The 23925-nt window shown below is 39.1% G+C and overlaps 1 protein-coding gene, 1 non-coding gene and 1 pseudogene across 4 annotated transcripts in view; 1 reads left to right on the top strand and 2 right to left on the bottom strand.

Moving 5' to 3' along the window:
- Nucleotides 1–23925, top strand: part of ENTPD1 (ectonucleoside triphosphate diphosphohydrolase 1) — a 162805-nt gene that overhangs the window by 55055 nt on the left and 83825 nt on the right. The window lies entirely within an intron of this gene.
- Nucleotides 2117–3520, bottom strand: LOC108295721 (annotated as a pseudogene). The gene has a single exon (XR_001821561.2). The product of XR_001821561.2 is annotated as a 60S ribosomal protein L4-like (transcript).
- LOC119469449 lies at nt 19169–19273 on the bottom strand. Its single transcript, XR_005198247.1, has one exon. It is a non-coding gene; the product is annotated as a U6 spliceosomal RNA (small nuclear RNA).

The raw sequence follows: 23925 nt of genomic DNA, 5'->3' as shown, positions 1-23925 counted from the left end.
AAAAAATATACATATATGTGTATATATGTGAACTGGGTCTGAAATCCTCTGCTTCTGGTTTTTCTTTCAACCTGCAGAGCAGGCCCAGTCATCTCTGAGTTTGTCCCCACCCCAAGCTGGGCCTCACTGTCTTGCTTTCAGTTCCCCTAGGGAACTGCTTCTTTCCTCAGACTGCAGCTAGGCCCTTTCTACTGTTTTAAGGGCTGTCTGGTGCTCTCCTTCCTTAGTCTGAAGCCAAGCTGCCTGGGTTTGAATGTTAGCTCCACCATTTACTGTGTGTCTCAGTTTCCTTGTCTGTTAAATGAAGAGAATAACAATAACATCTATCTATTTTTTTTTTTTTTTGAGATACCAAGTCTCGCTCTGTAGCCCAGGCTGGAGTGCAGTGGCGTGATCTCCGCTCACTGCAACCTCCACCTCCCGGGTCCTGGTTCAAGCAATTCTCCTACCTCAGCCTCCCAAGTAGCTGGGATTACAGGCATGAGCCGCTATGCCCAGCTAATTTTTGTATTTTTTCGTAGAGATGGGGTTTCACCGTGTTGGCCAGTCTGGTCTTGAACTCCTGCCTTTGTGATCCACCCACCTCTGCCTCCCAAAGTGCTGGGATTACAGGCGTGAGCCACCATGCCCGGCCAGTAACATCTATCTTCTAGGGTTGTGGTAAGGAATGAATGAGGAATTCGTGCAAGATTCTTAGGACAGGGCATGATGTACAGTATCACTAAATAAATATTAACACTTGTTATCACTCTTTGAAGCCTCATTTTGGGTGTGGTTCCCCCTTTTAAACCATCTCTAATTCTTCAAGTCTAGATTTGGCCTCATATTGGATGCTTCTATAGTAACTCATCAGTTATGCCTAAGGTGGCACTCATCATGCTTGTCCACACTCCTGACCCCTGCATCACCTTCTCTCCCTCCCCAATTATAATTTCTGTATTCACCTTTAGATCTGCAGTGTCTAGTGCAGTTTTATTTTTAGTGTCTAAACTTACGGCAACTTTCTCATCAGTGTGGGCAGAGTGATGGGAGAGGGGCCTCAGTCATGATAGGGTACAGGAGGCAGCCACAGAGGGTGACCATATAGCAGTCCTAGAGGGCCAGAATTCATGCAGGAAGTGGACAGAGATGAGTACTGATTCCGGAAGAACACATGTCATTCAGCAGCCAATGGTTAAGATGTCAGAGTTCAGTAAACTTCTCCATGATGTCTGTGAGGTCCTCTGATGTTCTTATTGTGGATCAGCTTGGCAGCCACATTCATCAGCCCCTGGGACAGGTTCTTGGAATTGGTGTCCATCTTAGAGAACATGCCAACTTTCCTTAGAGGGTGGTACACTCCAGGCTCTTGTGCAAGTCCAAAAGGTCCTCATCAGCCATTAGCATCTTGAGCTCCTTAATGGGAGCTCAATAAATATTTAGTAAAGGAAGCATTATTATTTTAGCTGATGCTCATTTGAGACTCAGGAGGCTGGTTTAAAAGGGGACCTTTGAGTTTGCAGTAGGGCTCCCCACTGGTACGTGTAGATCTTTTGCACAGTCTGTAAAGACGTCCCTCTATGTGGATACACTGAAAAACAAAATGAATCCCCCGGGATGGATTTTCAGAGCTAATGTAACCCCATGCCAGGACACCCTGTTTGGCAAGTAAAGCTGTGCTGAACTTCAGCCCCCACTCCCCACTTGGCCAAGGACCAAACTATAGATTTCAGATGCCTCATAGCCAACTTTGCTTTCTTTGAACAGAACATCTGGTTCCATAAATAGTGTCTCTCCAGCCCTATTTTATAGCAATCTTGCTATTTGAGACAATGTACTCTGGTAATGAAAGAAAAACAAACAATACAGAAGTTGACCCCAGGTAAAATCATAAAATACATTATGTTTTTTCCCAGCATCCTCCCTTTCCTCTTCCTGGCATAACTTCAAACCAATTTGACAAATATTATTGTGTGTCTACCATTTGTAAGTCCCCATGCCACAGATCCTTGGATAAACAGTTTGCTCACGGTCTAGTGGGGAAGCCAGACTCTGGGAAGTGCTAATAATAATAGCTAACATTGATTATTTATTATGTGCCAAACATTGTAATGCTTTATGTGTGTTGTCTCATGTAATCTTTTTTTTTTTTTTTTCTCTGCCTGTTTGATCAGGTCTTTCTTTATTCAAAAGAAGCTGTCCAAAATGATTTGACCTTTTTGGAATAATCAAATTTAAGAGTTTATGCAGCAGGCTTCTTTTCCTCTGTAGTGGGTTTCTTCTCTGCTGGCTTCTTTTCAAGGGCTGGTTTCTTGGTAGCTGCTGCCTTTTTTCCTACTGGAGGCTTCTTCTGCTTCTTAACACCAACAGCAGCCATCTTTCCTTTCTTACCTGCTACAACAGGCTTCTTGCCTGCAACTCCCTTCTCATCTGATTTGGCTTCTAGTGCTGCTGCTGCCGCGGCTGTGTTATCCACCCGGAGCTTGTGATTCCTGGCCTGGCGAAGAATGGTGTTCCGGCGCATGGTCTTTGCCTATGGGTTTAGCTTCAACATGATTCTCAGGTTTTTCAGTGGGTTCTTCTTTAGGACTCTGCGATGAATCCTCTTGTGTGGTGCTCGAAGGGCTCTTTGGATCTCTGGGCTTTTCAAGATTCTGCTGACATCTGTATTGATCATCTTGTGCATGGGGAGATTGTAGTTACTCTTGAGGGAAGCAGCTTTATGCCAAGTGCCATACAATTCATCTAACTTCCGGAAAGCACTTTCGGTCCAAATGCAGAAACGTCCCACATGCCCACCAGAAGCAAGCTTCAAAATGTTCAGTTTGCTTACATTAAGCAGAGTAATTCCAGGGATGTTTCTGAAGGCCTTGATGATACCATTATCCTCATTGTAGGTGATGCAAGGGCCTCTGCGCTGGATACGGCGACGGTTTCTCATTTTGCCCTTGCCAGCTCTCATTCACTGAGAGGCATAGACCTTTTTGATATCATTCCAGGCTTTAAGTTTCTTAAGAAGCAAAACAGCTTCCTTGGTCTTCGTGTACCCTTCAACTTTATCTTCGACCACCAAAGGAAGTTCAGGAACTTCCTCAATACGATGACCTTTAGACATGACCAGTGCTGGTAAGGCTGAGGCAGCCAGGGCAGAACAGATGGCATATCGTTTTTGGGTTGTGTTCACTCTACGATGCCAATGGCGCCAGGTTTTGTTTCGTGCAAACATTCGGCCTCCATGACAGATATTTCCAAAAGCACCCTGGCCAGAACGGTGACTCCCACCACCTCGCACTCTGGGAATTCGAGCCACAGCTCTGCCAGTACCCCAAGACTCAGCACTAGTCTGATGACCTGCTAATTCACTGACAGCATAAGGCTGTCTGTTGTTTTTGCGCAAGTTGGTGTCAACAAAGTTCACAATATCTGGTCGAATAGGAGGCTTGAATACAGCAGGCAAAGTGATATTTTTGCCAGATGACTCCCCCTTTTCGGAGTACACCGATATCAGTGGGCGAGCACACGCCATGGCGGAGAGAGGAGACAGCCACCGTCTCATGTAATCTTTATAAAAACTTTATGATATTGGTTTCTGCATCTTCCAGCTGTGGGAAGAAGGTCATTTGGTCAAGGTCATACAGCTAGTAATAGGCAAAGGGGAAATTTTGACTGATGTGGTTAGGCTACAAAGTCTGAGAACCTAATGGATAAGTTCTACCTCCTTAAGAGCTGTAATAGAAGTCTAAACGAAGTGCCATGACACAGTGGTACATGCCTGTAGTTCCAGCTACTTAGGAGGTTGAGGCAGGAGGATCACTTGGGCCCAGGAGTTCGAGGATGTAATGTATTCATGGGTATATTTGCACCCATGAATAACCACTGCACCCTAGCCTGGGCCACGTAATGAGACTTTGTCTCTAATATAAAAATACTAAAAATAAAAATAAATAATACAAGAGAAAGTGCCATGAGAAGCAGAATAGGGAGCTATGGCTTCTGAAGAAACTTCTCAAAGGATGGGACACATCAGTTGGATCTGGTGCCCATGGCAAGCCCCTTCACCCTCCCAGCAGTGCTTAAGGATCTTTTCTCTCTTTTACCTTAACTACAGTGTAGATGTAAGAGTAAAAAGCCCGCCTGGGTGCAGTGGCTCACGCCTGTAATCCCAGCATTTTGAGGGGCTGAGGCGGGTGTATCACGAGGTCAGGAGATTGAGACCATCCTGGCCAACATGGTGAAACCTCGTCTCTACTAAATATACAAAAATTAGCTGGGTGTGGTGGCATATGCCTGTAGTCCCAGCTACTTAGGAGGCTGAGGCAGGAGAATTGCTTGGACCCGGGAGGCAGAGGTTGCAGTGAGCCAAGATCGTGGCACTGCACTCCAGCCTGGTGACAAAGGGAGACTCTGTCTCAAAAAAAATAAAAATAGTAAAAAGCCCCCTTTTTTCCTCAGGCTCTGAGCAGTCAACCTATTTAAATGTCCATCTTAGAGATTTGAAGGCAGAAGTACAGAGTTTATCCTTCTCTAAGGGTCATGTAATCAAATAAGCCTTTACAAAGCAATCAGCTGCACATTAAATGATTTCCTTAATCATGATTGCACTGCATGGTAATAAGGTACATCTGGTAAACAGTTTTTATAAATCATTGTGATTGGTATTGCCTTTATTTGGTCAAATTACATTTTAAGAGTGCTTTCTCCCTTGTGTTTTCTTTTTGATTGTTTCTCTGCTCTTTATAACTGGTGATGGTGCTCAAGGCAGAAGTGTTTAATCCCACCCACTACTGACTAGAGGTGTTGGGCTTCATCTGTGTAGAGTGAAGGTGAGGCCTGGAGTAAATTACATAGAGTCAATTATCTTAAGTACTTCGGTGGAAGACCAAAATCAAGGGCAGCCCCTCTGGCAAAGAATCACTAAACATCTTGATGGTTTGGTGGAAGTGTGGAAGAGTGGAGTCACTTGTTTGTCTTGGTGATTTTGGGGTGTGTGTGTGTGTGTGTTCTGAGGCAGTGCTTCTCAAACTTTAACATGGGTGTGTATCATTAGAGAACTTGTTAAAGTGCAGGTTCTGCTCCAATAGCTCTGGAGTAGGGCCTGAGAGTCTACATTTCTAACAAGTTCCCAGGTGATGATAATGCTGCCCCTCCATAGACCACACTTGACTAGCGGTGCGACAGGGTCATTGCATGCCTTAGTCTCAGGGCTTATTTTGGTACTAAATGACCAAGGTCTTCCCACCCTCGACCCCCTTGCCAATCTACCACTTCTGGTCACTGATCAGCTGTCACTGGGGGTGATCGGAAGCCAAATTCATTTATTCATTCAGCAAATATATGCCCTAGAACAAAAAATTGAGGCTCCCAATTTGCCAAATCCTAGAAACCAGAATCTCCAGCACACACAAACCACTGTTACACAAAATGGCCTTGTGTTAGATTTCCTACACATCTTTACCTTTTCTCCATGGCTCCAGGCTTCCATAAACTTCCCTCATTCTCTGCCTTCAACTTGAGGAGTACTGGAGCAAGTATGTGTGACTGCCTGCAGAACCTTGTGCTGGGTGTTGGAGTCCCAAGGAGCTAGAGGTAGCAGGGTCTCAGGGCTCCGAGATTAGGAACAGTGTGCCTGAGGCATTGTCTTCCTTCTGCAGAAGAAAGGTGGCAATAAGTCTAGGAGCAAAGCAAGGAAATCGGGTGCAGAGAGAACTGATAGAATTTCTTTAGGTTTGGAAACTTGAGGGGGTTGTGAAGAGAAAATAAATTGTTGGAGAAAAGAATCCAGAGCAGAGGTTGTCTAACATGTATGCAACATACAGTTTTTGTTAGAATATGAAAGTGTCTTTAGAGACCCACAATGGCAGTACACAAAGAATTGTTTTCTTCTATAACCATTATAACCCTACACAAAGAATTGTTTTCTTCTATAACCATTACTTGATTAAAAAAAAAAAGAAGAAGAAGCAGCCAAAATAAAACAAAACAAAAATGAAGTGTTTCCAGGAAGGAAGTAAAGCATGGCTTTATGCCCGTGAGGATATAAGTAACATTACATATGCCCATTAAATGAAACAGGATACTATAGATTACAGTACGGAAGAAAAACAATCACTTGTAATATTTTGGTGCTATTTCCTGGCAGTACTTTTTTACTATGCCTGGGTTGTTTCTCTCATTTGACATTCACTTGAGTAGGACCTTGAAAAATTATGAGGTGGCACCATGATCATTAGGCTATATATACAGTTTTGAAGCCTGGCTTTTACTGTGGCAGTGAAGCACAAGTATTTTCCATTTTATAGTGTGGTCTTGGTTAGCATAATTTTTATAGTCACATAGTTTATTTAACAATTCTCCTGTGATTGAACATTGAGGTTGTTTCCATTTCCAATAAATGTCTTCATGCAGGAAGTTTTTTCCATATGTAGGATTACATCCAGACATATGGAAGGGATATCCTGTCCCTTCTGGATGCAATCCTACGTACGGAAAAAACTTATGTAGGATAGGATCCCAGAAATATAATTACTGGATTGAAACTTGTTAATGTTTTTTAAAGTTCTTGACTACTGTTGCCAGGTCACATTCCCAAAGGGTGGGCCCTTCAAGCTGTCAGAAGCAGTTCCTGTTTTGCAGCATCCCTGACAGCTTTGGTGTTTTTGTTTTTAAATAATCTTATTCATTTTTAGATTGTCTTAGTATTTGTTTAATTACAGTAAACTTGACATTTTTCACATGATACACTTCCTTTGTATACTTTTTATATCCCTTTCCTATTTATTATAATACTTATTTGGATTTGACATTTTAAATTAACTTTATCATATGAAATATTCAAGTTTTCCTGCCATATTTATAATAGTTTTTCTGTATTTATTTATTTATGTTCTGACAGGGTTTCACCATGTTGCCCAGGCTCCTGGACTCAAGCAATCTGCCTGCCTAGGCCTCCCCAAATGCTGGGATTACAGGTGTGAGCCACTGCACCGGGCCTGTGATAGTTTTTCTGAATCTGTTCTTACCGTGAATAGACTCAACACAGTTTTATATGTGGTGTCATATTTTTCTAAATAGTTTGAATTACATTTTATTTCCTCTGTCCCAGGACATTATTTTTAAAAGATTCTAAATGATTTTTATTTTTGTTTAGCCATTATAATTAATTTTTCATTTTTTCTGTGATGATTAGAGAATATGGCCTTCTAATTTCTGAGGTTTCCTTGTAGGGTTTGTATAAATCTGTGAACACTTGTGAAGAAGCTATATTGTTTTTAGGATGTAAAATTGGATATTTATTCATTAATCCAATCTTTTCAATTATATGATAATATATTTCCAACCATAGTATTCTCCTGTGGGTAGAGAGGAGCTTAGTCCTACCAACACCTTGATTTCAGTCCAGTGAAACTGATTTCAGGCTTCAGACTTCCAGAACTATAAGAGAATAAATGTGTGTTGTTTTAAACCACTGAGTTTTTTATAGTAATTTGTTATAGCAGCCATAGGAAACGAATATGGTAGTGTTTAATGAAAGGAAGTGCTGGTGGCTTTAGTTAGTTAACAGACAGGTTTATAGTGGGCATTGGTTCACACACTGCTCTAATCACCTTACAGATGTTAATTCAGTTATCCAGCAATCCTAGAGGTTGGTATTATTTACTGTTAAGTGACTCATCTAAAGTCTCTCAGCTGGTAAGTGTTGGAGTAGAGATTCAAATCCATAGTTGTTCTCATTATCTGGAGATATAATTCACATATGATACAATTCACTCAAAGTCTACAATTCAGTGGTTTTTAGTGTATTCACAGAATTGTGTACCACCACCACAATTAGTTTTGCAACATTTTATCACCCTGAAAAGAAACCTCATATCTATTAATGGCCACTCCCCATTTCCTCCCTACGTGGGCCCCACCCTTCTGAGTCCTAGGCAAACACCAATCTACTTTCTGTCTTCACAATTTTGCCTATTCTGGACATTCATATTATAGCATATATCCCATTGAATGCAAGTATCACATTTTATTCATCGGTTGATGAATGTTTGGTTTGTTTTTACTTTTTGACATTATGAATAATGCTGCTGTGAGCATCCATGGACAAGTTTTGATGTGGACTTATGTTTTTAATTTCTTTTGATTATATACCTAGGAGCAAAATTGCTGGGTCACTTGTATGTCTATGTTTAACCATTTGAGGAACTGCCAGACTATTTTCCAAAGTGGCTGCACCATTTTATATTTCCACCAGCAATATATGGTGATTCCAATTTCTCCACATCCTTGCCAACACTTATTATCTATCTTTGATTATAGCCTCCCTAATGAGCATTCAGTAGTATCTCACTGAGATTTTGATTTGTATTTCCTTGATGGCTGATGGTTTTGAAAATGTATTCATGTGTTTAGTGGGCATTTGTAGATCTTTTTTGGAAAAACATCTGTTCAGATCCTTTGCCCTATTTTTTTTTTTTTTTTTTTTTTTTTTTGAGATAGAGTTTCGCTCTTGTTGCCCAGGCTGGAGTGCAATGGTGTGATCTCAGCTCACTGCAACCTCTGATTCCCGAATTCAAGCAATTCCTCTGCCTCAGCCCCCTGAGTAGCTGGGATTATAGGCGCATGCAACCATGCCTGGCTAATTTTGTATTTTTAGTAGAAACGGGGTTTCATCATGTTGGCCAGACTAGTCTCAAACTCCTGACCTCATGTGATCCACCCGCCTTGGCCTCCCAAAGTGCTGGGATTACAGGTGTAAGCCACCACGCCTGGCCCCTTTGCCCATTTTTAAAATTGGTTCACCTTTGTATAATTGAGTTGTAGTGATTCCTTATATATTCCCTTTTCAGGTAGATGATTTCCAAAAATTTTCTCCCATTCTGTGGTTTGTCTTTTCACTTTTTGATAGTGTTGTTTGCAGCACAAAAATTTTAAATTTTGATGATATTCAATCCATATTTTCTTTGGTTCTTATGTTTTTGTTGTCCTATCTAAGAAGCCATTGCCTAATCCAAAGTCATGAAGTTGTACATCTATATTTTCTTCAAATAATTACATAGTTTTAGCACTTGCACTTAGGTTTTTGATCCACTTTGAGTTAATTTTTGTATATGTTATGAGGTAGGGGCCAAACTTCATGTTTTTGTGTGTAAATATCTAGTTGTTCCAGCACAATTTGTTGAAAAGATTATTTTCTCCAGTGAATTGTTTTTGGCACCTTGTTGAAAATCAATTTCCCATAAGTGTGAGGGTTTTTTTCTAGACTCTTAGTTATATTCTGTTTCTCTATATATGTAGCTCTATGCCAGTTCCACATTTCTTGATTACTATAGCTTTATAGTAAGTTTTGAAATCAGGCAGTGTGAGTCCTCCAATTTCATTTTATATTTTAAAATATTGTTTTGGGTATTATGGGACCCATAAATTTCCACATGAATTTTAAGATCAGCTTGTCCACTTCTGCAAGAAAGCCAGCTGAGATTTTAATAACGATTGCATCAACTATGTAAATCTATTTGGAGAATATTGCCATCTTAAAAATATTAAAGATTCCAATCCATGAACATGTGATGTCTTTCTATGTATGTAGGTCTTATTTAATTTCCTTAAGTAATATTTTGTAGTTTTCAGAGTATAACTTTTATGCTTCTTCTATTAAATTGATTCCTAAGTATGATTTTCTTTTTGATGCTATTATAAATGTAATTGTTTTAAAATTTCATTTTTGGTTTGTTATCATAGATTTACTTTTTTGTTGTATTAATTTTTTATTTTGAGAATAAAAAATTACAAATTCAAAAATTCAAAATTACAAAAAAGTTATAAGAACAATTTAAAGAACACTTCACAAATATTCACCAACTTTAAAAATTCTGCCACATTTGCTTTATCATTCTCTCTTCCCTTTCTCTCCCTCCCCACACAAGAGTCACATATAGTATTTTTTCTGAACCATTTGAAAGTAAGTTGTATAATTATATTCCTTTACCCCTAAATATTTCAGTATGTATTTCCTAAGAAGAAAGATATTCTCTTACATAACAACAGTATAGTAATCAAACTCAGGAAATCTGACACTGATAGAATACTTTTAACTATAGTCCATAATCAAATTTTGGTCAAACAATTATTATCATAGATTTACTTTTAACCTTAATTACCCTTAACACTATATTTCTCATAAGTTCTTAGATTCTTTAATAGTGCTTCAAATAATAATGACTTTATGCTCTTTCAATTAAAATACATTTAATTCAATGCAATTATCTGTTGTCCATTTACCTCTACTCATATTTTGTATGGTTTTTGCAGTTTAAATTTTGATAAAATATTAAAATAACTCCTTTTTGTCTACTATTTTAGTCTTAAATTCTGTTCACCTTCTCTCTCATTTGGTTGATATATATTGTTCATCTTTATTTTTAATGTTTCTAAATCCATTTTGATTCTCTGGTTTCTCTTTTTTCTTTATCTCTTATTCTTTGTTTTAATAGAGGTTTAAATAATTCACATTTATTTTATCTGCCTTTTTTTGTTTTATTCTCTTTAGTGTTTAAATTTTTTTTGTTATGCTTTTTGCTATACAGACTCTGGACTTCGTTTTTATGCTTCCACAAAGCTGTGGATAACAGACATCTTATTTTTAATTGTATTTGTAGCCATCTCTATTTATTTATTTACTTTTGAGTTAGGGTCTTGCTCTGTCATTCAGGCTGGAGTGCAGTAGCATAATCATAGCCCACTGTAACCTTGAACTCCTGGGCTCAGGCAATCCTCCTGCCTCAGCCTTCCAGGTAGCTAGGGCTACAGGTGTGTACCACCATACCCAGCTGATTTTTTATTTTTTGTAGAGACAGGGTCTTGTTATGTTGTCCAGACTGTGGAAATAAAAGAAAAGCATTCCTGAGCTTAAATTTATCTTAATATCAAAGTGAAATTAGTAATTTTTGACCCCATTATGAGAGGAATAAGAGCTTTTGTGTCCCTGTGTCTTCCTCCTTTTTCTTTTTTAAAATATTTAATTTGATATTATGAATTCAAATAATAAAAATTGTATAGTCATTGATTTAACAAGATTTTTTTCTCTTTATTTGGATATTAATAATCAAATTCATTCCTCCATGAATTTAATAAATTTTAATCTAGTTCTTATCTTACCATGCCTTTTCCCATTCTCGGGTCCTTAATCTTGATTCCTTTCATAATGATCTAGTAAACATATTAATTTTCTAGAAAGGCTATCAGTGTTATAAAACAGAGAAAACTTGCCTTAAATATAGCAATCTTTCCCCCTCAAGTCATTGGAAATAATCCTCCATTGTCTTGAGAAATTTGATGCTGTAAAGAAGTTGTTGTAGACCGGGCACGGTGGCTCAAGCCTGTAATCCCAGCACTTTGGGAGGCTGAGGCGGGTGGATCACGAGGTCAAGAGATCGAGACCATCCTGGTCAACATGGTGAAACCCCGTCTCTACTAAAAATACAAAACATTAGCTGGGCATGGTGGTGTGTGCCTGTAATCCCAGCTACTCAGGAGGCTGAGGCAGGAGAATTGCCTGAACCCGGGAGGCGGAGGTTGCGGTGAGCCGATATCGTGCCATTGCACTCCAGCCTGGGTAACAAGAGCGAAACTCCATCTCAAAAAAAAAAAAAAAAAAGAAGTTGTTGTAGTTTGAATATGTCCCCCCAAAAGCATATGTTCAAAACTTAATCCCCAATATAACAGTGTTGAGAGGCAAGACCTACTGGGATGTGTTGAGGTCAGGAGGGCTTTACCTTCATGAATGGATCAATGCCAATAATAGAAGGACTCGAGTCTGTGAATTTGATCTCTTGCTCTTATGCTCTCTTGCCCTTTGCTTTCTGCAATGGGATGACACAGCAAGAAGGCCCTCATAAGATGCTGGCCCCTTGATCTGGAACTTCCCAGCCTCCAGAACTGTGAGCCAAATGAACTTCTATTGTTTATATATGACTCAGTCTGTTGTAGCAGAGCAAAACAGACTCAGAAGTTGAGAACAACTGTTTTTTAGCCTCAATGGTTTTTGTTCCCCATTTCTGAAATTTACAACTTTCACAATAAGATAACTGGGTATAGACTTCCTTTGAAAAATTTTTGCCTGGAACATGTAAACCCTCTTGATTTCCAAATTTAGGACTTATTTAGGAGCAAGAAAGATTGCTTCTGTCATAACTTTGATTAATGCTCCTGCTTTTTTTATTTTCTTCTTCAGGGACCTATTATTTTAATCTCTTATCTCTAAACTGCTTGCCTGCCTGCCTTCCCTTCCTTCCCTTCTTTCTTCCTTCCCTTCTTTTCCTTCCTTCCTTCCTTCTTTTTCTCCTTCCTTCCTTCCTTCCTTCCTTCCTTTCTTCTTTCTTTCTTTCTTTCTTTCTTTCTTTCTTTCTTTCTTTCTTTCTTTCTTTCTTTCTTTCTTTTTTTTTCTTTCTTTCTTTCTCTTTCTTTCTCTCTCTCTCTCTTCCTTCCTTCTTCATTATTCCTTTCATTTTCTTCATTTAGTTTTCATTGCATTCTGAAACTATTTTCCTAAGAATTTCCTCTGTATCTCTGATTAAATTTTCCTTAACTATCTCCAGTATAAACTTTCATTTAGCTACAGTGTTTTTGGCTTCCATGAAATCTTTTATTTTAGCTTGTTTTCTTCTCATGGCAACATCTTCCTGTGTAGAGTTTAAAAAACAAAAGATTCCCATCTTGTTCCCGCTTCATATCTATTTTAAAGGCAAGGTTTTCCTTCATTGTTCTTCCATTTTCTTGCAAAATTTATTTAATCCAAGGCCTTATCCTTGAAAGAAAAGAGATTTCTTTTGTATGTGTAAATAGATGAATGTGTTTTTCACCTTATCCTAAAAAGTATTTGAGGATGCATTAGGGGAGAGTCATCCTAGTCTAATGTTAGACATGGATGGAGTGTGTAGTCTGCTCATGGCTCCCTCAGGTTCTATTCAGATCTTGGAAAAATGCAATCACCAAATGCTAGATCCTTATCTAAGTCTGAGAAGACATCTAAATCCTCTAGGCAGAAAAGTTCACTCAGATCCAGGAAAGAAGGCAGAAGTCTTCTGGCCATATACAGTAGTCATGTTCCAGAGGACAGAGTGAGTAGGGCTGTCAGAGTTCTGTCAATATGGGTGTCCAGAGGCATAAAGGCATTCAGAAAGGAGCCTTTGCTCCTTCCCCGCTGAGAACGAACCTCTGTTGATTTAGGAAGTGAGCTCCTGTTCCACTGCTTAGCACTTTTCCTGAGACTTTGTTGGATATAATTTCTAAGATCTCTTTAGACTTGTGGTAGACATACGGCTGCCAATGTGGCTGTTTCTGTGAAGAACATTCCAGGCAAAGGAACTAACATGTGCAAAGTCCTGAGGAATAATTAGGTGTTTAAGGGACAACAAGGAATCCAGTGTGGTTGGAGTGGAGAAAGCAAGGAGGTGAGAGCTGAAAGGTAGGTTTGGCCTAAACAGAATGTCTAGGGTCTTGCAGGCCACTGTATAGCCTTTGGCTTTTACTTATAGAGCAATGGGAACCATTGTGGGTATTGAGCACAGGAGTGATTTTATCCAATTCACGTTTTAATAGGATCACTCTGGCTGCATTGTAGAGAATAGATATAAAGGGGTATGAGCAGAAGAAGAGAGACCAGTTGGAAGACCACTGCAGTAATACAGATAAAGGATGATGGTGTCCATTTCTAGGTAGTAACAGTGGAAGTGATGAAAGGTGATTGGATTTTTGGTCTAATAGAGCCAATAAAATCTCCTAGTTGGATTTGGATGTGAAATAAGAGAGAAGGAAACTTGACTCCAAGGTTCTGGGCCTTCCAAGAAACTGGAAGGATGGTGTCGCCTTGAGATGAGAAGATTGTAGGAGGAATAAGTTTGAATGGGAAGATCAGGATCTCAATTTTGGGTGTTAATTTTCAGATGCCTATTTGCCATGAGGCTTTCAAATATAGCAGATAGATATACAAATTTGGAGTTTGGGGAAGAAGACTGGACTGGAGATATAAATTTAGGTCATCAGGTAGTGTTTAAAAGGAGTGAGACAGGATTTAAATGCATTGAGACTGGATAAGTGAGGTAGCTAGAAAACAACAACAAAAGCAACAACAATAATGCTCTCAGGACTGAGCTGGATGCTCCAACTTTAAAGGTTGGGGACAGGAGGAGAAACCATCCAAGAAGAGAGTGTGAGTGTGAGTGAGTATGTGTTGCAGTGGGAGGAGGGGGATAAACTAGGAGAGTATGGTGTCCTGGGAACCATCAGAGAAAAGTGTTTCAACTGAGTCTAATCCTGCTCATGGGTAAAATAAGATGAAACTGAGAATTGACCCTGGCATTTGGCACAGTGAATGTTGCAGGTTGTTAGTAAAGACTTCACAGGTAGAGGAAGTCTTTTTAGAGATGGAAATATTTACAGAAGGGTGTGTAGCTTCCTGGTGCTAATGTCCATCTAGACTGCAGACATTTTCTGTGAAAGAAAAGTCAGAGGCCTTTCAGGACCAGGAAGTATGGTCTTTTTCAATTGTGTGTTTCTCAAAAAGCTTGCTCCAAGATTCAGATTGTGAAGACAGCCCAAACTCCAGGCCCCTACGTGCTGTTACTCTTCCCAGAACTGCCTTATGGCTTCAGAGAGCATATCTGTTTGCAAAACTAATGGAGGATTAAGGTTGGGGAGGAGTAGAAGATCACATTTCAAAGGTGGTATAGGTATCTATGCATTTGGCATTTTAAAAAGACTCAATGGATTTTAGTGCTGGAAGAGACTTAAATATCCTCAGATCTCTTAATTAAAATGAAATTAATTGCATTTGTTATCTGTTTTAATTATAAAAATGATAAAAGTTTATAACAAAATTTAGAATATATAAAGAATAAATAAAAATTTGTGTAAGTTTACTACTCATAAATCTGTCATATGACTTTTTCATCCTTGTCTTGTTCCCTCTCCCTGGATTTTACTGTTTTTTATCATTTATTTTTCCACAAATTTGGGGCCATATTATGCATACCAATTGTAATCCTCAATTTTACTTTACAATTTGTTGTGACAATTGAATGGCTTTTACCATACGATCTTTTAATGCTGCATGTAATATTTCATCATTTGAACATATACCGTATGTCTATTTAACCATTTCCTTTTGGGAAACATTTGGGAAACTTGCAGTTATTTTCTAAATTATTTTTTAAAAACATTTGCAAATTATTTTCTAAACATATGATTATATTATAACTTCTGTGGATTAATCTCATTTTATATCTTTGACAATTTCTTTAGGATCAATTCCTAAAAGTAGAATTTCCAAATTTCAGCAGTGTATGATTGATAGAAATACTGAAGTCCTGAGGTGGGAAGGAATGTGCTCCAGTTGCACAACTGGTTGGTGGCTGAGCGTGCCCAGTTCCCTTGTCTTTTTGAAAGAGCCCCACTCCTTTTCTTGCTACCAAGCTTCCTAGAGCATTTCAGCCCCTTGTTAGTGATGTCCTATATGAATTCTTGGACCTTGATGACATTTAACCTTTTCCTAAAAACTCCTGTCTCCCACTTATCCCAAACTAGTCCCCCAGTGTATCTCTGGGCATGAACTCTGAACAATTAGAGATGTCCTCCTATTTCATGAGAGAAGATGTGCTTCTCAGACACATTTGCTCTTTAGGGGTACAAATGTTTCCCCGTTAGTCAAGAACTGCTACCCATTAGATATTCCTTCATGTATCTGATAGCTTCCCAGAGTTTTCCTGACTTCTTTTTAGCTTTACCGGCCATATATTTTCTCTCTAAAGTCCTACTTCCCTGTAGTACAGACATACTTCAAAGACATTGCAAGTTTTGTTCCAGACCGAATTTTTTGGTTTCCCAGTGCATATAAAAGTTATGTTTACACTATACTATACCTATTAAGTGTACAATAGCATTATGTCTAAAAAACAGTGTGCCTCAATTAAAAATACTTTATAGTTAAAAAATGCTAACAATCATCTGAACCTTCAATGAGTGGTACTCTTTTTGCTGGTGGAGAGTCTTGCCTTGATGTTTATGCTACTGACTTATCAGGTGTTGGTTGCTGAAGGTTGGAGTCGCTGTGGTAATTTCTTAAAATAAGACAACAATGATATTTGCCACATTGAATAACTTCCTTTTATGACAGAGTTCTCTGTAGCACGTGGTGCTGTTTGATTAACATTTTACTAACGTAGAACTTCTTTCAAAATTGGAGTCAATCTTCCTCAAGCACTGCTGCTGTTTCATCAAGCAAGTTTACATGATATTCTAAATCCTTTGCTGTCATTTCAACAATGTTCATGGTATCTTCCCTGGGAGTAGGTTCCATCTCAAGAAACCACGTTCTTTGCTCATCCATAAGAAGCAACTCCACACCTGTTCAAGTTTTATCAGGAGATTGCAGCATTCATTCACATCTTCAGGTTCCACTTCTAATTCTAGTTCTCCTGCTGTTTCCATCACTTCTGCAGTCAATTTCTCTGCTGAAGTCTTGAGCTCCTCCAAGTCATTCATGAGGATTTGAGTCAACTTCTTCCAAACTCCTGTTAATGTTGGTATTTTGACCTCCTCCCATGAATTCTGAATGTTCTTAATGGCATCTAGAATGGCCAATTTTTTTCCAACAGGCTTTCAGTTTACTTTTCCCACATCCATCAGAAAAATCATTATGTATGATACCTATAGCCTTACTAAATGTATTTCTTAAATAAGACTTGAAAGTCAAAATTACTTTGTCTGTTTTGTGTTGCTATAAAGGAATACCAGAGACAGGACAATTGATAAAGAAAGAAAAGTTTATTTGGCTCACAATTCTGATGGCTTGAAAGCTCAAGATTGGGCATCTGGTGAGGGCCTCAGGCTGCTTCCACTCTTGAAAGAAGGTGAAGGGGAGCCATAGTGTGCAGAGATCACATGACGAGAGAGGAAGCAAGGTATAGAGGGGCTGGTGCTACACTCTTTTAATCAACCAGTTCTAATGGAAACTAGAGTAAGAACTCACTCACCCCCAAAGAAGGTCATTGATCTATTATGCATGAGGGATCTGCCTTCATGACCAAACACCTCCAATTTGACCCCACCTCCAACATTGGGGATAAAATTTCAGTATGAGGCTTGGAGGAGACAAACATCCAAACCATAGCACTCCTCGATCCATGGAATGGATGTTGTGTTAGCAGGCATGAAAACAACATTTATATTCTTGTGTATCTTCATCAGAGCTCTTGGGTGACCAGGTACATTGTCAATGGACAGTAATATTTTGAAAGGATTATTTTTTTCTGAGAAGCAGACATCAACAGTGGGCTTAAAATATTCAGTAAACCATACTGTAAACAGTATGTTTACTTACTGTGTGTTGTGGTCATCCAGCCGTTTTCTTCCATTTATAAAGCACAGGCAGAGCAGATTTAACATAATTCTTAAAGGCCCTAGGATTTTCAGAATTGTCCATTAACAATGGCTTCAGCTTAAAGTCACCACCTTCATTATCCCTTAACAAGAGAGTCATCCTATCCTTTTGAAGCTTTGAAGCCAGGCATTTTACCTCTCTAGCTATGAAAGTTCTAGATGACATCTTCTTCCAAAAGAAGGCTATTTCATCTACATTTTGTTGTTGATGTAGCCACCTCCATCAGTGATCTTAGCATGCGGTTCTGGATACCTCGTTGCAGCTTCTCCATCGGCACTTGCTGCTTCACCTTGCACTTTTACATTATGGAGATGGCTTCTTTTCTTAAACCTGGCTTCTGACTTTTTTTTGCAGTTTCCTCACCTCTCTCAGCCACTGAAGAGAGGTAAGGTTTTGCTCTGGTCAAAACCCTAGGCTTTGGCTTAAGGGAATGTTGTAGCTGGTTTGATTTTCTATCCAGACCACTCAGACTTTTTCCGTATCAGCAATAAGTTTGTTTCTCTTTCCTATCATTTATGTGTTCACTGGAGTAGTATGTTTACTTTTCTAAAATAGTTTTTCTTTGCATTTGCAACCTGGCTGTTTTATGCAAGAAGCTTAGCTTTTGGCCTGGCTTAGCTTTGGACATGCCTCCTTGCTAAGCTTAATTGCGTCTAGGCTTTGACTTCAAGTGAGAAATGTGTGGCTCTTCCTTTCACTTGAACACTTAGAGGTCATTGTAGCATTATTAATTGGCCTAATTTGGTAATTTGTGTCTCAGGGAATAGGGAGGCCCATGGAGAATGATGGAGACAAGAAAAAAGATGGTAGTGGAGCAGTCAGAATATATACAATGTTTATTAAATTTGCCACCTTATCTGCATGCAGTTAATGGCATCCCAAAACAACTGCAATAGTGCCATCAAAGATACTGATCACAGATCTACATAACGGCTATCTGTGGCTCACACCTGTAATCCTAGCACTTTGGGAGGCCGAGGCGGGTAGATCACGAGGTCAGGGGATTGAGACCATCCTGGCCAACATGGTGAAACCCCGTCTCTACTAAAAATACAAAAATTAGCTGAGGGTGGTGGTAGGTGCCTGTAACCCCAGCTACTCAGGAGGCTGAGGCAGGAGAATTGCTTGAACCTGGGAGGCAAAGGTTGCAGCGAGCCAAGATCATGCCACTGCACTCCAGCCTGATGACACAGTGAGACTTCATCTCAAAAAAAAAAAAAAAGAAAAAGAAAAAGAAAAAGTTTTACATATGGCAAGAATTACCAAAATATATCACAGAGACAAAGTGAGCACATGCTGTTGGAAAAGTGGAGCCAATAGATTTACTTGACACAGTCACCACAAAGTGGTTTTGATTTGCATTTCTCTAATGACTAGTGATGATGAGCATTTTTTCATATGTTTGTTGGCCTCACAAATGTCTTCTTTTGAAAAGTGTCTTGGGCCAGGCGCGGTGGCTCAAGCCTGTAATCCCAGCACTTTGGGAGGCCGAGGCGGGTGGATCACGAGGTCAAGAGATCGAGACCATCCTGGTCAACATGGTGAAACGCCGTCTCTACTAAAATACAAAAAGTTAGCTGGGCATAGTGGCGCGTGCCTGTAATCCCAGCTACTCAGGAGGCTGAGGCAGGAGAATTGCCTGAACCCAGGAGGCGGAGGTTGTGGTGAGCCGAGATCGCGCCATTGCACTCCAGCCTGGGTAACATGAGTGAAACTCCGTCTCAAAAAAAAAAAAAAAAAAAAAAAGAAAAGTGTCTGAAAAATATGGAATGCTTCATGAGTTTGCATGTCATCCTTGCACAGGGGCCATGCTAGTCTTCTCTGGGGATACTGTCATTTTATTAATGCATCCTGGAGTTGGCTTAGTTTCAATTTGAGGAGTTTCATGTGCTGCAAATTCTTTTCATTAGCAAGTGATAGTTTTGACGTTCCTCATAAATTATAATTTCTAGGACTCTGAACTGCCTACTTCTATTTACCTCCTTTTTAATTAGGTTTGTGTGTGTGTTGTCCTTATTCGTTACTGCTTTTACAGGGTCTTTTTTTCAAGGTCATTTTCACTTAACTTTAGCTATTAAGCCCAAGCGGAGGTGCTAAGGTGATTTAAAAAAAGGAAAGATCCTAATTTAAATTGCATGATCAAAACCTATCGTACATATTTGAGAAGGAAAATACAATGTAAATGGGGGCTTTTCAGGCACCATGATAAGCGCTTAGTATACATTATTTCATTATGAGGTGAGAACTACTGTTATTCTCAATTTAGATGTGACGAAGTGTGGCTAATCCCATACAACTAGGAGGGCCAGAGGTGTATTGTAGACCTAAACATACCCACAGAAATGAAGCTCACGTATATTTTATGCCAATGATAACTGATGTTGGATGGAATTGTATAATCTATTCAGGTGTATTGCATATTTCTCATCTTTAACAGAACATACCAAATAGGAAAACTTTTAATAGGTCAAGATGATGACATTGACATTTTGAACATTAATTTTTGTGGCCCTTTAAGTATGAATAAGTATATAGCCCTATAAATATGAATCTTAATTATATTTATATTGACAGTGCCAAGTATGTTATAGGCAACTATGATTCAAATCAGTGCACGCATACATATTGAATGAGTACATGAATGAATAAATGAAGTTATACAACAGCAATGACCTTAAGGTCTATTAAAGTTTTTAGAACTATTTGCCACTACACTAAATCTTTTATCAACTGTTTTGCTTTATGAGTCTGTGTGTCTGGTCTTCATAATTTTTTTCCTTTCTCCCTGTCAGTGTAAATAGAATATCTATAGACATGAAATGTGTCTGAAGTTCTTTGTAAATGGAAGACTAAAAGGAAGTTGCCCCAGGCAATTCAGATCATTGTGTCCAAGACAGCAACAAATTCATGTTTGACCCAGGTCATGACTATATTCAAGGGGTTTGATCCTAGGTATGGGGTCCAGCTGTAGGGGCAGCTGGGAAGTACATTCTTGGTCTCCGTCCAAGTCATTGGTCAGGGAAGTCTGCCTTAGTGAACACCATGGAGACATGGGAAACTGAATTCAGACCTTATGGGACAGAAACGGACTAAAACCAGTGTAGACATAGGATCCAGCAATCCCACAGCTATCCCATACCCAAAAGAAAGGAAATCTGTATATAGAAGAGATATCTGCTCTCCCGTGTTTATTGCAGCACTATTCACAATAGCTAAGATTTGGAAGCAACCTAACTGTCCATTGATAGATGAATGGATAAAGAAAATGTGGTTCATATACACAATGGCCTGCTATTCAGCCATAAACCTAATAAAATCCTGTCATTTGTAATAACATGGATAGAACTGGAGGTCATTATGTTAAGTGAAATAAGTCAGGCACAGAAAGACGAACTTTACATGTTCTCACTTATTTGTGAGAGCCAAAAATTAAAATAATTGAACTGAGAGATAGAGAGTGAAGGATGGTTACTAGAGCCTGGGAAGGGTAGTGGGGGCTGGGGTAGAGTGGAAGAGGGGATGGATAGTGAGTACAAAACATAATGAGAAAGAATGACTAAGACCTGGTATTTGACAGCACAACAGGGTACTATCAAACCCATTGCATTGGTTTGCAATAGGTTGACTATAGACAGTAATAATTTAATTGAACATTTAAAAGTAACTAAAAGAGTATAATTTGATTGTTTGTAACACAAAAGATAAATTCTTGAGGTGATGGATACCTCATTTACCCTGATGTGATTATTATGCATTGCATGCCTGTAACAAAACATCTCAAGTACCCCATAAATATAGATACCTACTGTGTACCTGCAAAAATTTAAAATAATAAAAATAAAATCAGCATAGGGAACCAGTCTCCTACTAATTTGGTCAACAGTTTAAGCCAGGTTGTAGTCTTAAGGGTGGAAACAAAATGAGGTCCAGGGCCTTGGTAGCCAGACAGAAGTTCACAACTGTGTTATATACTCTGAAATGGATTTACCCAAGGAAGTTTATCCAGATTTTCCCATAGGTGATGTTAAATTCCTTCCAGGACACTTAATCCCAGGCATGGGAGTGATGGTGGGTTTTCAGGTGCTCTCCCACTGAGGCAAAAATGTCCATAATATATTCCAGGAATTAGGTGAGACACAGCCTCAGGAGGCAAGACTGTCCTGCCTTCACCAGGGCAGGTAAGAGCTGGATAAGGGTGAACAGAAAGGGACAAATTATTGATGAGAGTTCTGTGAGTAGAAACTCCTTTCTCTTCTTTAGAACTTCTGCCTCCAAGTTGTTAATGCTACTCTCAAAACACACTGCTCTGAGCTGAAGATAATACTGCAGATAGAGTGCCATGAAGGCATTGGTTTGCAGTGGTCTATAAAGGACTAATATGCCAGGCTCTGTGCTAAGTGCTTGACTTTCACCACCTTGTTTACTCCAACATTTTTTAAATTGCCCTATTAAGATTTAGAGTATTCTATCATTCTAAAATATTTCCTGTGATTCAGTATATATTTATTTACTTTTTGGTTGATTTATTGAGTGAAGAACTGAAATCACTTTATGGGTAGTACATTTCCTTTTTTGTATCTCGTTTGAAGTGAGATGTTGGCAAATTGGGTGGGTATGTCCAAAATGGAGAAGGATGCAGAGACTATGTCATATAAGGAACATGTGTCAAAGGAGGTAGTAAAAATGAATATGACTGGGGCTAGTTGTTCCAAGAAAAGATTGCAAACTTGCTCCTGGCTAATTAGAAGGTTTAGGTAAAATATTTTCGGAGCAATCACGTGAACCTGGTAAAGACAACCTAGCATTGGGTGTAGGAGTTAGGGCCATTTGGGGAAGTCCTGGAGCCTGAGCTTGGTGGTGATGAACAAGGAAGATGTGAAGGAAAAAGGAGAGAATTTTCCCTCTTGCCTTATCGACTTCATTCTGCATTAGTTCATTTCAGCTCTTCCTGTTGTTCCCCCATCCCCAAAAGTTTTTCTATTCTTTTATCTATTTCTGAATTGATTGTCTAAAAGCTCTAAGGCTGCTTTTTCAGCTCCTGGCCATCTGGATCACTATTGTTTTCAGGATTCTTGGGGATAATGGGATGGAGGCATGGGAGGAGAATGTCTAGGTTAAAAAGATACCGAACTGGAAGTAGAAGGCGTGGTTGAATTTTACACTCAGCCACATACAGGTTGGGTAAGTTGCCTTGTTCTTTAGCCTCAGCTTTTGCACACCTGTAAAATGGGAGTGGGGTGTGTGTGTGTGTGTGTGTGTGTGTGTGTGTGTATGTGTGTGTTTCCTTTGTGTCCTAGGGAGTTTCTTTGAAGATCAAAAAAGAGAGTGGACATAAATGAATTTTGTAAACTGTTTTTGAGACTATCTAAATGTAGTTTTATGAGTATAATTGTTACCATTGTAGCTGTTCTGTTTGCTGAATCTAGTTTAATTTGGAAGCGCCCTAATTCACAATGATTTGTATAGTGGGGTCATCACTCCATAGGAGCTCTAAATGGAGACTTTGTCCATGATTTCCAAAAGGTCACTCACCCCAGAGTCACATGAGACCAGAAAGCAAATCTTTTTTGTTAATTGCTTTCAAGTACTTTCAGCTTCAAATGGATGTCTCTAAGGGTCCTTGGCTGGCACATCAAGGGGGCATTTCAAAGGAACGTGGCAAAATCTTGACTAAACTTCAGAGCAAACATGTACTCTTTTCTTTGCTACTCCCTTTCTAAAAAGGAGTTTTCTTTCTAAAAAGAAAAACAAATTCTACTGGTCTGGGTTTGTGTGAGTATGTGTGTATCAGCTTGTTCTAATTCTGTTTTCCCAACCCCTTCTTTGCTTGTCCCATTTTCAAAATAGGATAACACCCAGCTTTTTATATTATCTTCTATTTTAGGACTTTCTTAGGATTCCTAAAAATTTTGGCTAAGTAGCATTAGGCCTTCTCTGTTTTACAGGTAGGCATAAAAAAACCAATATCCACTCACATTCTTCCTGGAATTTTGATAGCAGGAAAAATATTTGAATTTATTTTTAGGGCAAGTCACATGGCAGAAAGAACAACAAATATTTGCAGTTGCCTGGGAAACTCAGCTTCTAGATACTACTGATTATGGGAAAGTGGAACAGATTTGTGGATGAGGCAAAATTGGTGACCAAGAACTAGAATAGCAGGAGGCCTGGGAAGGGACAGGGGTGAAAGCAGGTAGAAAAATCTATGCAAAAATATAAGCTCCTAGTCATTTTTTTTCCTTTTGTCTGTTTCTGATTACTATATCCTGCCTTCCTGTGGGAGGAATGTAATAAGATGCTTTGTATAATCAGGTGCTTTGCTTGTTCTTTTTGTTTGTTCATTTTTGAGATGAAGTCTTGCTCTGTCGTCCAGGCTGGAGTGCAATGGCGTGATCTTGGCTCACTGCAACCTTCACCTCCCGGGTTCAAACGATACTTCTGCCTCAGCTTCCTGAGTAGCTGGGACTACAGGTGCACGCCACCGTGCACAGCTAATTTTTTTTTTTTTTTTTTTT

Source organism: Cebus imitator, unplaced genomic scaffold, assembly GCF_001604975.1.
Source record: "Cebus imitator isolate Cc_AM_T3 unplaced genomic scaffold, Cebus_imitator-1.0 Scaffold656, whole genome shotgun sequence".
NCBI classification, from domain to species: Eukaryota; Metazoa; Chordata; class Mammalia; order Primates; family Cebidae; genus Cebus; species Cebus imitator.
This window is presented reverse-complemented; position numbering and strand designations above follow the sequence as displayed.